We start from the raw sequence: 16,830 nt of genomic DNA on the forward strand, positions 1-16,830 counted from the left end.
AGGCAAGAGGACCGTCTGACTGAGGCCCACGTCCGCGACTTCCTTGGTCTTGCGGCTGTTGCGGACTTCCCGGACACCTCCCTTGTGGTCTTCTTCAGGGAAAACCTGAGTGGCTGGCTGAAGGAGCGGCTGCCGCTGGCATCACGTGGCTGGACTCTCCGCGACTTCCTGGAGTTGACCTTATTGTTGTGCGGCTCCCCGTTCACCGTGGGCCATGCTGGGAAGGACCCTACCTCCCCACCTACTGTGGAGACTCTTCAGCCATCCCAGGATCTCCCTGTTACGCCTGCCCCGGTCTGCGAGCCAGAGCCCACGCCTGTCACGGTGAGCGAGCCAGAGCCTATGCATGTCACGGTGAGCGAGCCTGCGCCCACGCCTGCCCCGGTCTGCGAGCCAGAGCCCACGCGTGTCACCGTCAGCGAGCCGGAGCCCTTGCCAGCCACGGCCAGCGAACCTGAAGCCACGCTGACCAGGAACAGCATCCCAGCTTCGCCAGTCGCATCAGCCCGGAGGAAGAGGAGAAGGGGAAAGGTCTCTGCTCTCCAGCCTCCGCCTGCCGCAGCCCCGTGCCCTAAACCCCTCTTGGCTCTGCCCTCAGCGCCCAGCGAACCCAAGCCGGAGCATACCACGGTAACCCAGCCAGCGCCTGTCGCCTCAGAGGTCAGTGAGCCAGCGCCTGTCGCCTCAGAGGTCAGTGAGCCAGCGCCTGTCGCCTCAACCGTCCAAGAGCCAGCGCCAGTAGCCACGACCGTCCAAAGGCCAGCGGCAGTGGTCGCGCCCGTCCAAGAGTCAGCTCCTCTCGAGCTTCCCAGAGCTCCGCCTTCCGAGCTTTCCAGTGCCCTGCCTTCCAAGCTTCCTAGTACTCTGCCTTCCGAGCTTTCCAGTGCCCTGCCTTCCAAGCTTCCTAGTACTCTGCCTTCCGAGCTTCCCGAGTTTTCCAGAGCTCCGCCTCCCGAGCCTCCTAGGGCTCCGCCTCTCAAGTCTCTCGAGTCTTCCAGGGCTCCTACGGCTCCGCCTCCCGAGCCTCCTACGGCTCCGCATCCCACGGCCCCGCCGCAAGAGCCACTCCCGGCTCCGCCTCCGAAGCCTCCCTCAGCCTCGCCTCTGACGCCTCCTAGTTCCTTCCCGGCCCCGCCTCTCCCGGCCCCGCCTCTCCTGGCCCCGCCTCCTGGGCCTCCCTCGGCTCCACCTCCTAAGCCCCCCACGGTCCTGCCTACGCCTCCTTCGGCGCCGCCTCCCAAGTCTTCTACGGCGCCGCCTCCCAAGTCTTCTACGGCTCCGCCTCCGAAGTCCTCCTTGGCTCCGCCTCACGTGGCACCGCCGGCCCCTATCCTGCGGCCACCACCCAGGACCCCCAAGCCTACCCACATCCCGTGGTCAACTCCCAGGCCTCCTGAACCTGTCCCTGCCCTGTGGCCAGCTCTCAGGCCTCCTGAACCTATCCTTGCCCTGTGGCCAGCTCCCAGGCCACCTGAGCCCGTCCTTGCCCTGAGGTCAGCTCCCAGACCTCCTGCACCTGTCCTTGCCCTGCGGCCAGGCCCCAAGCCTCCTGAACCTGTCTTTGCCCTGAGGCCAGCTCCCAGAACTCCTGAACCGGTCCTTGCCCCATGGCCATCTCCTAGGCCACCAAAACCGGCCTCTATCCTGTGGCCTCCTCCTAGGCCCCCTGAGCCGGCCCTTGCCTTATGGCCAGCCCCCGGGCCATCTAAACCTGTCCCTGCCCGGTCGATACCTCCCTGTCCCCCTAAACCTGTCCCTTTGTGCCCCCATAGACCGCTTGCCTGTCCTTTCGGCCTCCTTGGACTGCCTGTCTGCCACTCGTTGCCCCCTTGGACTTCCTGCCTGCCCTCTGTGCCCCTTGGACTGACCTCTTGCTCTTGTGCCCCCCTGGTCTGCCTGTCTGCCCCTGGTGCCCTCATTTTGTTTTTTGTGAGTTTTTGTCCTTGGTTTTTTTCTTTAGGATCATCTGGAATCCGATCCTTTGAGGGGGGCTCCGTTATATATACCTTGTCTTGTTTCACTGTTGCCCTTTTGTTTGCCATTTTTGTCACTTTTGCACTCCTTAGTTTTCACTTTTGTCCCTTGTTTAACTCCATAGTCTCCTTGTTAGCGTTCGTGTTCTCTGTCATTGTTTTCACCTGCCCTTGTTAATTTGCCTTTGGTTTCTGTTAATCCTTGTCATCTAGTTTGTGTTCTGTTTGTTCATTGGCCCCTTTGTCCCATGTTTTTGTATTTAAACCCTGTCTGTTTGTTCAGTCTCTGTCAGTCGTTGAATGTTTGTGAATGTTGTTACCCTGGTCTGTGTTCCCTGCCCGAGTTCTCTATTTATGTTTATTTCCCCACTGAGGGTTTTCCTTTGTGTTTTTGTTAACAATAAAGTAAGCTGCATTTGGATCCTCAACCTTCATCTGCCTTCATTGCCTTACATTCGTGACAATGCTGAATACAGGGACCATTTTCTCTCATTATTACAAGAGTTTACACAAATAAAAAAGGTAAATAACTAAATAGTAATTTATGCCTGTTCTTTAGTACTCTGCATCCCAATCAGCCAGACACAGTAACACTGGCTCAACCGATGGCATGAGTATGGGGTGGGAAAAGATTCAGATTCACATTCTAATTGTCTGATTAGTGGATAATGGGGAGAATTTCATTTGATGATGACCACTGACATAGAAATTGCAAACTGATCACACTATGAAATCAGGGATGGAAAGGCTGAAACGGAGACTATTTAGCCTGAGACGGGCCACTGGTATTAAAATGAATGGGAGATATTGGAATGACCAACACCTAACAGATGTAGAAAAGGAAGTCTCGCCTTACAGGAAAAAGAGCCAATCACATTTTAGATACAGACATCGCCTCTCAGTCAACTCAAGGAAAACATTTTTTTCTGTGTGTGAGCTAAAGAAGCACGATTTATAATACAATTGTTGACAGATTTAATATGTTATTTGATCATAATCTTCTTGCCCAACCATCTTTCCCCATTCAGGTAGATAGGAGCAGTTCTTTTATGCCGCTTGTTTACATAGAAAATAGCTGCACAGCCTGCCCGGGAGCGTTACAAAGATGGCCGCCGAGTGAACTGACTTCCCTTGAAAGGGACTTTAGGTGAAAGTTCTGCTGAAACAATTACAAGCACAGCCCCAAGTGGCTGAAGATAGAAGTGTTGTTGAAAGTATTGGCACGTGTGAGTTCCAGTTTACAGGTGAAATGTCCACAAAGTGGCACGAAAAGCAACTATTTTTAGTAGTAAATTATGTAATACAGTCAAGAGAAATGCATATTTCGTTAACTCTACACCCCAACCCTAAACCTAACCATCAGTGGAGTAAAAACTTAATTGTAGAGTGAAAATGCAACCTGACAATCATGCTCACCATTGTTTATGTGATTACTTCCTGGTTTACATGGGACCAGAATCCATCTCTGTGTCTGAAGTAGTAGTATAGAGTATGTCTGAATCATCAGTATTCATAAAAACAGTGGCGAGAAATACACGGATGACCTACTATTTCTGGTGAGATTCTGAAATGCAGATCGACTGGAAACTTTATATCGACTTTATCATCCCATAATTTCACAGAACTGATGAGACAGACGTCATGTTCAAAACACTGGATTTAAAAGAATAGCAGAAAACCGTGAGTTGGACGGCTCTTTTCAGCTTATACTGATATTTATATGAAGTGGTTGTTGTTATTACATCATATATTTGTGTCACGGTTAATATGATGTTTGAGCTGGATCGAGTTTGTCCAGAACCTACTAGCATGCATACCTAAAGAACTGTTGTACCATCTGAGAAGTGCATCCTTCATCAAATACAGTATATACTACGCGATTTTGGACTCAGGGCTTGTCTCAGAGGCTGCTTGCTAACACACTATAAGTAGCACCATATGACAAGAACACATTTGAATTGATGCAAAAATGTCAGATAGAGGACGCTACTTGTCAGTAATCCATCAGAATGAGGTTGGATTACACAAACTAACGGAATCAACATGTCAATTCCTGGAAATGTTGGGAACACACTAACTACTGTATGCTCAGCTCTAAAATGTAATTGGCTAGAAACTGCTCATTGTGACTGCAATCTCTGCCAAATTATTTTCATAAAGCCTTATCTAGTTGTAATTCTAATCTAATACTGTATCTCACAAACAACTAGAACAATAACGGTACTAAAAGTCAAAAGGTTTTAAATTGTATAAAAGTGAAGTAATTTTGATGATTAATTCTTGTTTGTCTCTCTGTTATATATGGGATTACTATGTGTGTCTACTCAAATAGACGGGGAAAAAGTATACCGTGATAAAAAGAGAGAGATAAAGAGAAATGTGGCAGAGAGAGTGTGCGAGCGAGAGAAAAAGAGACAGGGGAGATGAGGACAGAGACACAAATACAGAGATGGAGAGAGACATGGCTGGACAGGGAGTAAAAGACAGCTAATGAGAGAGGACCTGAGAGAGAGAGAGAGAGAGAGAGAGAGAGAGAGAGAGAGAGGGCTTGTATAGTTTTCGTTATGTGGGTTATGCTGCAGTGACAAATTTAGAGTGTCCTGATTTTCTTGAGTCTCTGATCCCTGGGTACCAGCAGTCCGTGCCACACTGCCAACGTCCTGACCGCACAAAGATGTGGTCACACACATACACTGACCACACTTACACAACCACACTCATGTCAAGAACACACAACTTGACCAACATGAGAGAACAGCCTCCCATCAAGGGATCACCAGATCGCAAACCCTGTATACCAAAAACTCACTTCTGTCAACATAAATCCACAGATTTATCCCGGAGAGACATTAATTGGATTCAATGGAACGTCTAATATTTGATATGATATAATTGGCCTTTAAAATGAAGATGTAAAATGTGCAACAAAGAATGAGATGATGTCATTAAAGTTTCAATATAAACCCCTTTATGAATAAAGATAAAAATGGAAAAGCCCTAATAAACACGGAGAACCCTGAGGATTACATATTGAGGCAGGTTGTATTAAAAACATGATATTATTTTAGTGAGAACTACACCCTGAAGATAAAAGGCTATTACTGTAATTTGTTTGTTAATGACTCTGACATTCCACTTATTGAGGTAAAATGGTGCTATACAGACAGAACTACTGTATATACTGTAAAAATAAAAAAGTACCTCAGGCTAACATCTAAAATAAGTCCAACATATTACATATTTAAAATGATTGCATAAGCCTAGCTACGTACATTACACTAAAAGCTACATAAAAAATAGGCTAATATATATATATACATTGTGACTTTGCAATTAGCACGTACGAATTTTAAAAAGCTGTAGCCGCAACGCTTTGACGCGCGAGACAGCTTTGGTAGCGTTTTGGAGTGTGGGCTGCGAAGGAGCATATCATTGGTTTGACTCACTGAATGAATACGCCCCATTTACTCATTAAATTTATGAACGATCAGCGTCTTACAATGACAGACTGAAAGAGAGGAGGCATGTCGCTGGTTTAGTTCGGTAATCTTGTTTACCAAGGAGAGAAGGGTCTGAATAAATTAAGAGTAATAGTGATTAATGACATTACAATGACATCAGGACATAAATACAACCTGTAATTATTTTTCGGCTATGTTGACTTTTTGTATACCTTGATGGTCATGCGCAGCAGTAAAAAAAAAAAGAATAAGCTATGCTTTGTTGTCATTTGCAGGGAAAATGCTTATGATATTTAAACACTGCTAATGTCTCTTAGTAGACATCGGATTTTAATCAAGTATAATTAGACTTGTTTTGGTCATGTATGTTTCTGGGCTTTATCAATGGTTTATTAATAACCAAAAATCACATATAAGACTTTCATTTTTGTAACCTACTGCATAAAAGTGTGATTTACTGAAATGGTTACTAAACAAATAAGTGAAAAAGTCTAAAGTAATCATTAAATAGTATACTGTATATTTATATAAATTATATATGTAATATGTATATATATTATATATGTTTTTCTGGTGTTTGATAGAACTTTAATTTTAAATAATTGGTTGCAAAATTTTCGATTTTCTATAATAAACATCATTTTTATTTTTTGATAATAAATGGCAAAGAAAAAGAAAAAAATAATATTTGAATGGTTGTTTAAACGGATTCTGTTTTTTTAAAATAACTTTATAAGTGTTTAATGTAAAAAATAACAATATTTTGAATGTACAGTATATTAGCTGGCTATCTTGAAGGATGTAAACACAGTATAAAAAACAAAACACAATTTATTCTAAAGAGTGGAATACATAATATGAGCTCATCTAATAGTGTTATTGGGGGCTGAGCCCCCCTAAGATTGAAATCCTAGAATCGCCTCTGTTAAGGGACAATATTATTTATTTTTATCTTTATGAGGGCATTATAAAAACATAATGTATAAAACATCTCATCTTTTTATACTAAATACTGTAATTTGTTGCCTCTTATCCTTAAAATAAAAAAAATCAACTCAGATACTTAAGGTAACAAATGCACATTTTTTAAAGTGTTTGATTCCTTTAGACCTAGAAACAGCATTTCATGTTGCTTAACACCCGTATTAATTTCTTTCTTCTGCTGACCACAAAAGGAGATGTTAGGGATTGACAACCTCAGGCCACATTATTGTCTGGAAAAAGATGCAATGAAAGTAAATGGCGACTGATGGTGTGAGTCCATAACATTCTGCCTCACAACGCATTGAAATTAATGCGGGTTTTGAACGACGTGAGGGTAAGTAAATGATGAAAGTCTATTCATTTTGGGGTGAATATCCCATGTTCTTACTTAATTATTTTGTTTCCTTCTTAAGCACTCTTTAACCAGACTTATTTCCAAGTGTTCAAGTAAGGATCGACGACCTTAAGCTGCCCTCTGTATCTTCCGTAGTAGATTTTACAAAACAAAACAGAACCTAGGTAAAAATCCACGATATTTGTAAAAGCATCACTAATACAATGACAAACAAAACTAGAAAAAGTTCGTCGAGACAAACTTTAAGTTGGCTTGTGAAAGTTTGGACCAGAAAGTTTGAAGAAGTTTAAAGTAGTTTGAAGTTTAAATTAGTTTAAAGTAGTTTGAAGTTTAAAGTAGTTTATAGTTTAAATGAGTTTAAAGTGTAAATTAGTTTGTAGTTTAAATTAGTTTAAAGTTTAAAGTAGTTTAAAGTTTAACTTAGTTGCTAGATAGATAGATAGATAGATAGATAGATAGATAGATAGATAGATAGATAGATAGATAGATAGATAGATAGATAGACACTCAGATAGATAGAGAGATAGATAGATAGATATTTACCCTCAGATAGATAGATAGATATAGATAGATAGATATTTACCCTCAGATAGATAGATAGATAGATAGATATTGACCCTCAAATAGATAGATAGATAGATATTGACCCTCAGATAGATAGATAGATAGACAGATAGATAGATGCTAGCACGTTTTTAGCATTTTTTAGCACTTCGCTAGGCGATGTTAGCACGTTTTTAGCATGTTTTAGCACTTTGCTAGGTGATGCTAGCATGTGTTAGCATGATGCTAACACCTTTTTAGCATGCTTTAGCACTTCGCTGGGCGATGCTAGCATGTGTTAGCATGATGCTAGCACGTTTTAGCATGATTTAGCACTTCGCTAGGCGATGCTAGCATGTGTTAGCATGATGCTAGCACGTTTTTTGCATTTTTTAGCACTTCGCTAGGCGATGCTAGCATGTGTTAGCATGATGCTAACACGTTTTTAGCATGTTTTAACACTTCGCTAGACGATGCTAGCATGTGTTAGCATGATGCTAGCACGTTTTTAGCATGTTTTAGCGACTTCGCTAGGCGATGCTAGCATGTGTTAAGCATGATGATAAGACGCTTTTAGCATTTTTTAGCACTTCGCTAGGCGATGCTATAGCATGTGTTAAGCATGATAATAAGACGCTTTTAGCATTTTTAGCACTTCGCTAGGCGATGCTTAGCATGTGTTAAAATGATGCTATAGACGCTTTAGCATTTTCTAGCACTCGCTAGGCGATGTTAACATGTGTTAACATGATGCTATGACGTTTTTAGCATGTTTTAAGCACTTCGCTAGGTGATGCTAAGCATGTGTTATCATGATGCTATAGACGCTTTTAGCATGTTTTAGCAGTTCGCTAGGCGATGCTAGCATGTGTTAGCATGATGCTATCACGTTTTTAGCATTTTTTAGCACTTCGCTAGGCGATGCTAGCATGTGTTAGCATGATGCTAGCACGTTTTTAGCATTTTATAGCACTTCGCTAGGCGAAGCTAGCATGTGTTAGCATGATGCTAGCACGGTTTTAGCATGTTTTAACACTTCTCTAGGCGATGCTAGCATGTGTTAGCATGATGCTAGCACGTTTTTAGCATGTCTTAGCACTTCGCTAGGCGATGCTAGCATGTGTTAGCATGATGCTAGCACTTTTTTAGCATGTTTTAGCACTTCGCTAGGCGATGCTAGCATGTGTTACCAGTGTAGACTGATTCCCAAACAAATGACTCTAATGAGCCGGTTCTTTTGAATCTACAGTGTGAAACATACAGTGTGACCAGTGTAATCTGATTACAACATTAATGACTCTAATGAGCCAGTTCTTTTGAATCTACAGTGTGAAACATACAGTGTGACCAGTGTAATCTGATTACAACATTAATGACTCTAATGAGCCGGTTCTTTTGAATCCACAGTGTGAAACATACAGTGTGACCAGTGTAGTCTGATTACAACATTAATGACTCTAATGAGCCGGTTCTTTTGACTCTACAGTGTGAAACATACAGTGTGAGCAGTGTAGTCTGATTACAACATTAATGACTCTAATGACCCGGTTCTTTTGAATCCATAGTGTGAAACATACAGTGTGACAAGTGTAGTCTGATTCCCAAATTAATGACTCTAATGAGCCGGTTCTTTTGACTCTACAGTGTGAAACATACAGTGTGACCAGTGTAGTCTGATTCCCAAATTAATGACTCTAATGAGCCAGTTCTTTTGAATCTAAAATGTGAAACATACAGTGTGACCAGTGTAGTCTGATTCCCAAATTAATGACTCTAATGAGCCGGTTCTTTTGAATCTACAATGTGAAACATACAGTGTGACCAGTGTAATCTGATTACAATATTAATGACTCTAATGAGCCGGTTCTTTTGAATCTACAGTGTGAAACATACAGTGTGACCAGTGTAATCTGATTACAATATTAATGACTCTAATGAGCCGGTCTTTTGACTCTACAGTTTGAAACATACAGTGTGACCAGTGTAGTCTGATTCCCAAATGAATGACTCTAATGAGCCAGTTCTTTTGAATCTACAGTGTGAAACATACAGTGTGACCAGTGTAGTCTGATTCCCAAATTAATGACTCTTATGAGCCAGTTCTTTTGAATCTACAATGTGAAACATACAGTGTGACCAGTGTAGCCTGATTGGAATAAGTCAACCCGGAAGTCTCTATGTGTTTCTGATGCAGAGATATGTGATTTGTTACTCGGTTGCTAGGGTAACCCCATCTGGTTGCTAGGCAGTTACCATAGTGATACTAATCAAGTCTCCTTGCCATCCTGATTGAATTAAGTCAACCCGGAAGTCTCTACGTTTTTCTGATGCAGAGATATGTGATTTGTTACTCGGTTGCTAGGGTAACCCCATCTGGTTGCTAGGCAGGTACCATAGTGATACTAATCAAGTGTCCTTGCCATCCTGATTGAAATAAATCAACCCGTAAGTCTGTACTCTTTTCTGGTTCCGAGATATGTGATTTGTTTCTCGGTTGCTAGGGTAAGCCCATCTGGTTGCTAGGCAGTTACCATAGTGATACTAATCAAGTCTCCTTGCCATCCTGATTGAAATAAGTCAACCCGGAAGTCTCTACGTTTTTGTGATGCAGAGATATGTGATTTGTTACTCGGTTGCTAGGGTAACCCCATCTGGTTGCTAGGCAGTTACCATAGTGATACTAATCAAGTCTCCTTGCCATCCTGATTGAAATAAATCAAGCCGGAAGTCTGTACTCTTTTCTGGTTCCGAGATATGTGATTTTTTTCTCGGTTGCTAGGGTAACCCCATCTGGTTGCTAGGCAGTTACCATAGTGATACTAATCAAGTGTCCTTGCCATCCTGATTGAAATAAATAAACCCAGAAGTCTCTCTGATTTGCTGGTGCAGAGATATAGTTACTGCTAAACGGTTGCTAGGGTACTATGTTTAGTTGCTAGGGAGTGGCTTGGCAGCTGCCAATCATGAATCTCCAAAGGCTGCTTGTCAGTATGAATGATATAAACCAACTCCCATGCCTCTGTGACATTCAGAATGGAAGATATCCCTCTATGGATTTTGGTTGTTAAGGTGCTCGACAATGGTTGCTAGGGAGGGGCTAGGAAGTGTTGATTTGATGCATGATTGGCTGTTTGCTGTCCCGAGTCAAACGAGACCACCCTTGTGTTTCTATGACACTTCTATCCGGAGATATCCCTTTGATCTGTTTCAATAGAAGTCTATGGGACTTGTTGCTAAGGTGCTCTTAATGGTTGCTAGGGCGTGGCTTGATAGCTTCACAATGATCCTGAGAGACTGATTGGTCGTCTGAGTAAAATGAGCCCACCCCTCGTCTCTATGACACTGTGATCCAGAGCTATGTTCAATACAAATCCCTATGCCTTTTCATTTCATGGGCCGTCCTACACCATTATAAGTCAATTGGGGCATTTTTGTGCAGCTCCTGCCCCCAGGGGTGCAACTTTTACCCCATATTGAGGTATGCTCTTACAGAGCCTGCCAGCCTCTTCAAATGTGGCAAATCACACGCTTCTACGAAATCCTCGCTTGGAGCTGTGACGCGTCAAAGTTTGTCTCAATGTTAAGTCTATGGGATTTTTCGCCGCTTTTTTGCCCCTGGGGCAAATACCGTACCTCGATCGCTTATAAAAGTCATAGCACACGTGTCCTCAATAGGCCGTTCGATTTGACACCTCATTCGTGGGTCTACGCCAAACGGTGCGGGACGAGTTAGGTGCCGAAGTTTTGTTAAGAGATATAAAAATAAAAATAAAAATAAACTAGATAGGTACATTTCCTGAAGAAAATGTGAGTGGTGCTTGCCGTGGCAAAACTCGTGAAACAGCATGTTATAACTTGAAAAGAGCAAAAATTATGGTCATGAATAAATCAACCCAGAAGTCTGTATGATTTTCTGGTGCAGAAATATGTGATTTGTTACTCGGTTGCTAGGGTAAGCCCATGTGGTTGCTATGCAGTTACCAAGGTAATACAATACATGGCTCCTTTCCATCCTGAGTGAAATAAGTCAACCCGAAGTCTCTACGTTTTTGTGATGCAGAGATATGTTATTTGTTAGTTGGTTGCTAGGGTAACCCCATATGGTTGCTAGGCAGTTACCATAGTGATACTTATGAAGTCTCCTTGCCATCCTGATTGAAATAAGTCAACCCGAACTCTCTACGTTATTGTGATTCAGAGATATGTGATTTGCTAGTCGGTTGCTAGGGTAACCCCATCTGGTTGCTAGGCAGTTACCATAGTGATACTAATGAAGTCTCCTTGCCATCCTGATTGAAATAAGTCAACCCGAAGTCTCTATGTTTTTGTGATGCAGAGATATGTGATTTGCTAGTCGGTTGCTAGGGTAACCCCATCTGGTTGCTAGGCAGTTACCATAGTGATACTAATGAAGTCTCCTTGCCATCCTGATTGAAATAAGTCAACCCGAAGTCTCTATGTTATTGTGATGCAGAGATATGTGATTTGTTACTCGGTTGCTAGGGTAACCCCATATGGTTGCTAGGCAGTTACCATAGTGATACTAATGAAGTCTCCTTGCCATCCTGAGTGAAATAAGTCAACCCGGAAGTCACTACTGTTTTCTGGTGCAGAGATATGTGATTTGTTACTCGGTTGCTAGGGTAACCCCATCTGGTTGCTAGGCAGTTACCATATTGATACTAATGAAGTGTCCTTGCCATCCTGGTTGAAATAAATCAACCCGGAAGTCTGTACTCTTTTCTGGTGCCGAGATATGTGATTTGTTTCTCGGTTGCTAGGGTAACCCCATCTGGTTGCTAGGCAGTTACCATAGTGATAGTAATCAAGTGTCCTTGCGATCCTGAGTGAAATAAATCAACCCGAAGTCAGTACTATTTTCTGGTGCAGAGATATGTGATTTGTTACTGGGTTGCTAGGGTAACCCCATCTGGTTGCTAGGCAGTTACCATAGTGATAGTAATCAAGTGTCCTTGCCATCCTGATTGAAATAAGTCAACCCAGAAGTATCTACGTTTTCTGATGCAGAGATATGTGATTTGTTACTCGGTTGCTAGGGTAAACCCATGTGGTTGCTAGGCAGTTACCATATTGATACTAATGAAGTGTCCTTGCCATCCTGGTTGAAATAAATCAACCTGGAAGTCTGTACTCTTTTCTGGTGCCGAGATATGTGATTTGTTTCTCGGTTGCTAGGGTAACCCCATCTGGTTGCTAGGCAGTTACCATAGTGATAGTAATCAAGTGTCCTTGCCATCCTGAGTGAAATAAATCAACCCGAAGTCAGTACTATTTTCTGGTGCAGAGATATGTGATTTGTTACTCGGTTGCTAGGGTAACCCCATCTGGTTGCTAGGCAGTAATCATAGTGATAGTAATCAAGTGTCCTTGCCATCCTGATTGAAATAAGTCAACCCGGAAGTCTCTACGCTTTTCTGATGCAGAGATATGTGATTTGTTACTCGGTTGCTAGGGTAACCCCATCTGGTTGCTAGGCAGTTACCTTAGTGATACTAATGAAGTCTCCTTGCCATCCTGATTGAAATAAATCAACCCAGAAGTTTCTCTGATTTTCTGGTGCAGAGATATAGTTACTGCTAAATGGTTGCTAGGGTACTCTGTTTAGTTGCTAGGAGTGGCTTGGCAGCTGCCAATCATTAATCTCCAAAGGCTGCTTGTCAGTATGAATGATATAAACCAACTCCCATGCCTCTGTGACATTCAGAATGGAAGATATCCTCTATGGATTTTGGTTGCTAAGGTGCTCGACAATGGTTGCTAGGGAGGGGCTAGGAAGTGTTGAGGTGATTCATGATTGGCTGTTTGCTGCCCCGAGTGAAACGAGACCACCCTTGTGTTTCTATGACACTTCTATCCGGAGATATCCCTTTGATGTCTTTCATTAGAAGTCTATGGGACTTGTTGCTAAGGTGCTCTAAATTGTTGCTAGGGCGTGGCTTGATAGATTCAAAATGATCCTGAGATACTGATTGGTCGTCTGAGTAAAATGAGCCCGCCCCATTGTCTCTATGACACTGTGATCCAGAGCTATGTTGAATACAAATCCCAATGCCATTTCATTTCATGGGCCGTCCTACACCATTGTAAGTCAATTGGGGCATTTTTGGGCAGCTCCTGCCCCCAGGGGTGCAACTTTTACCCCATTTTGAGGTATGCTCTTACAGAGCCTGCCAGCCTCTTCAAATATGGCAAATCACACGTTTCTGCGAAATCCTCGCTCGAGCTGTGACGCGTCAAAGTTTGTCGCAATGTTAAGTCTATGGGATTTTTCGGCCGCTTTTTTGCCCCTGGGGCAATTACCGCACTCCGATCGCTTATAAAAGTCATAGCACACGTGTCCTCAATAGGCCGTTCGATTTGACACCTCATTCGTGGGTCTACGCCAAACGGTGCGGGACGAGTTAGGTGTCGAAGTTTTGTACGGAGATAGAATAATAATAAAAAAAGAAAAATAAAAATAAGTATGTGAGATTACAATAGTGATGCTTTGCAAGCACCACTAACTAGATAGGTACATTTCCTGAAGAAAATGTGAGTGGTGCTTGCCGTGGCAAAACTCGTCAAACAGCATGTTGTAACTTGAAAAGAACAAAAATTATGGTCATAAATAAATCAACCCAGAAGTCTGTACGATTTTCTGGTGCAGAAATATGTGATTTGTTACTCGGTTGCTAGGGTAAGCCCATGTGGTTGCTATGCAGTTACCAAGGTAATACAATACATGGCTCCTTTCCATCCTGAGTGAAATAAGTCAACCCGAAGTCTGTAGTGTTTTCTGGTGCAGAGATATGTGATTTGTTACTCGGTTGCTAGGGTAACCCCATCTGGTTGCTAGGCAGTTACCATAGTGATACTAATCAAGTGTCCTTGCCATCCTGATTGAAATAAGTCAACCCGAAGTCTCTATGTTTTTCTGATGCAGAGATATGTGATTTGTTACTCGGTTGCTAGGGTAACCCCATCTGGTTGCTAGGCAGTTACCATAGTGATACTAATCAAGTCTCCTTGCCATCCTGATTGAAATAAGTCAACCCGAAGTCTCTATGTTTTCTGATGCAGAGATATGTGATTTGTTACTCGGTTGCTAGGGTAACCCCATCTGGTTGCTAGGCAGTTACCATAGTGATACTAATCAAGTCTCCTTGCCATCCTGATTGAAATAAGTCAACCCGGAAGTCTCTACGCTTTTCTGATGCAGAGATATGTGATTTGTTACTCGGTTGCTAGGGTAACCCCATCTGGTTGCTAGGCAGTTACCATAGTGATACTAATCAAGTCTCCTTGCCATCCTGATTGAAATAAGTCAACCCGAAGTCTCTATGTTTTCTGATGCAGAGATATGTGATTTGTTACTCGGTTGCTAGGGTAACCCCATCTGGTTGCTAGGCAGTTACCATAGTGATACTAATCAAGTGTCCTTGCCATCCTGATTGAAATAAGTCAACCCGAAGTCTCTACGCTTTTCTGATGCAGAGATATGTGATTTGTTACTCGGTTGCTAGGGTAACCCCATCTGGTTGCTAGGCAGTTACCATAGTGATACTAATCAAGTGTCCTTGCCATCCTGATTGAAATAAATCAACCCGAAGTCTGTACTCTTTTCTGGTGCGAGATATGTGATTTGTTTCTCGGTTGCTAGGGTAAGCCCATCTGGTTGCTAGGCAGTTACCATAGTGATACTAATCAAGTGTCCTTGCCATCCTGATTGAAATAAGTCAACCCGAAGTCTCTATGTTTTTGTGATGCAGAGATATGTGATTTGTTACTCGGTTGCTAGGGTAAGCCCATCTGGTTGCTAGGCAGTTACCATAGTGATACTAATGAAGTGTCCTTGCCATCCTGATTGAAATAAGTCAACCCGAAGTCTCTACGCTTTTCTGATGCAGAGATATGTGATTTGTTACTCGGTTGCTAGGGTAACCCCATCTGGTTGCTAGGCAGTTACCATAGTGATACTAATCAAGTGTCCTTGCCATCCTGATTGAAATAAATCAACCCAGAAGTCTCTCTGATTTTCTGGTGCAGAGATATAGTTACTGCTAAACGGTTGCTAGGGTACTCTGTTTAGTTGCTAGGAGTGGCTTGGCAGCTGCCAATCATGAATCTCCAAAGGCTGCTTGTCAGTATGAATGATATAAACCAACTCCCATGCCTCTGTGACATTCAGAATGGAAGATATCCCTCTATGGATTTTGGTTGTTAAGGTGCTCGACAATGGTTGCTAGGGAGGGGCTAGGAAGTGTTGATTTGATGCATGATTGGCTGTTTGCTGTCCCGAGTCAAACGAGACCACCCTTGTGTTTCTATGACACTTCTATCCGGAGATATCCCTTTGATCTGTTTCAATAGAAGTCTATGGGACTTGTTGCTAAGGTGCTCTTAATGGTTGCTAGGGCGTGGCTTGATAGCTTCACAATGATCCTGAGAGACTGATTGGTCGTCTGAGTAAAATGAGCCCACCCCTCGTCTCTATGACACTGTGATCCAGAGCTATGTTCAATACAAATCCCTATGCCTTTTCATTTCATGGGCCGCCCTACACCATTATAAGTCAATTGGGGCATTTTTGGGCAGCTCCTGCCCCCAGGGGTGCAACTTTTACCCCATATTGAGGTATGCTCTTACAGAGCCTGCCAGCCTCTTCAAATGTGGCAAATCACACGCTTCTACGAAATCCTCGCTTGGAGCTGTGACGCGTCAAAGTTTGTCTCAATGTTAAGTCTATGGGATTTTTCGGCCGCTTTTTTGCCCCTGGGGCAAATACCGCACTCCGATCGCTTATAAAAGTCATAGCACACGTGTCCTCAATAGGCCGCTCGATTTGACACCTCATTCGTGGGTCTACGCCAAACGGTGCGGGACGAAGTTAGGTGCCGAAGTTTTGTTAAGAGATATAATAAAAATAAAAATAAAAATAAAACTAGATAGGTACATTTCCTGAAGAAAATGTGAGTGGTGCTTGCCGTGGCAAAACTCGTCAAACAGCATGTTGTAACTTGAAAAGAACAAAAATTATGGTCATAAATAAATCAACCCAGAAGTCTGTATGATTTTCTGGTGCAGAAATATGTGATTTGTTACTCGGTTGCTAGGGTAAGCCCATGTGGTTGCTATGCAGTTACCAAGGTAATACAATACATGGCTCCTTTCCATCCTGAGTGAAATAAGTCAACCCGAAGTCTGTAGTGTTTTCTGGTGCAGAGATATGTGATTTGTTACTCGGTTGCTAGGGTAACCCCATCTGGTTGCTAGGCAGTTACCATAGTGATACTTATCAAGTCTCCTTGCCATCCTGATTGAAATAAGTCAACCCGGAAGTCTCTACGCTGTTCTGATGCAGAGATATGTGATTTGTTACTCGGTTGCTAGGGTAACCCCATCTGGTTGCTAGGCAGTTACCATAGTGATACTAATGAAGTGTCCTTGCCATCCTGATTGAAATAAGTCAACCCAGAAGTCTCTACGTTTTTCTGATGCAGAGATATGTGATTTG

General features: G+C 42.9%; 1 protein-coding gene across 2 annotated transcripts in view; it reads right to left on the minus strand.

Moving 5' to 3' along the window:
- Positions 1-16,830, minus strand: part of LOC127651574 (kin of IRRE-like protein 1) — an 83,691-nt gene that overhangs the window by 27,172 nt on the left and 39,689 nt on the right. The gene's annotated exons all lie outside the window — the stretch shown is intronic.

This window comes from Xyrauchen texanus, chromosome 1 (genome assembly GCF_025860055.1).
Source record: "Xyrauchen texanus isolate HMW12.3.18 chromosome 1, RBS_HiC_50CHRs, whole genome shotgun sequence".
In the NCBI taxonomy this organism is placed as follows: domain Eukaryota; kingdom Metazoa; phylum Chordata; class Actinopteri; order Cypriniformes; family Catostomidae; genus Xyrauchen; species Xyrauchen texanus.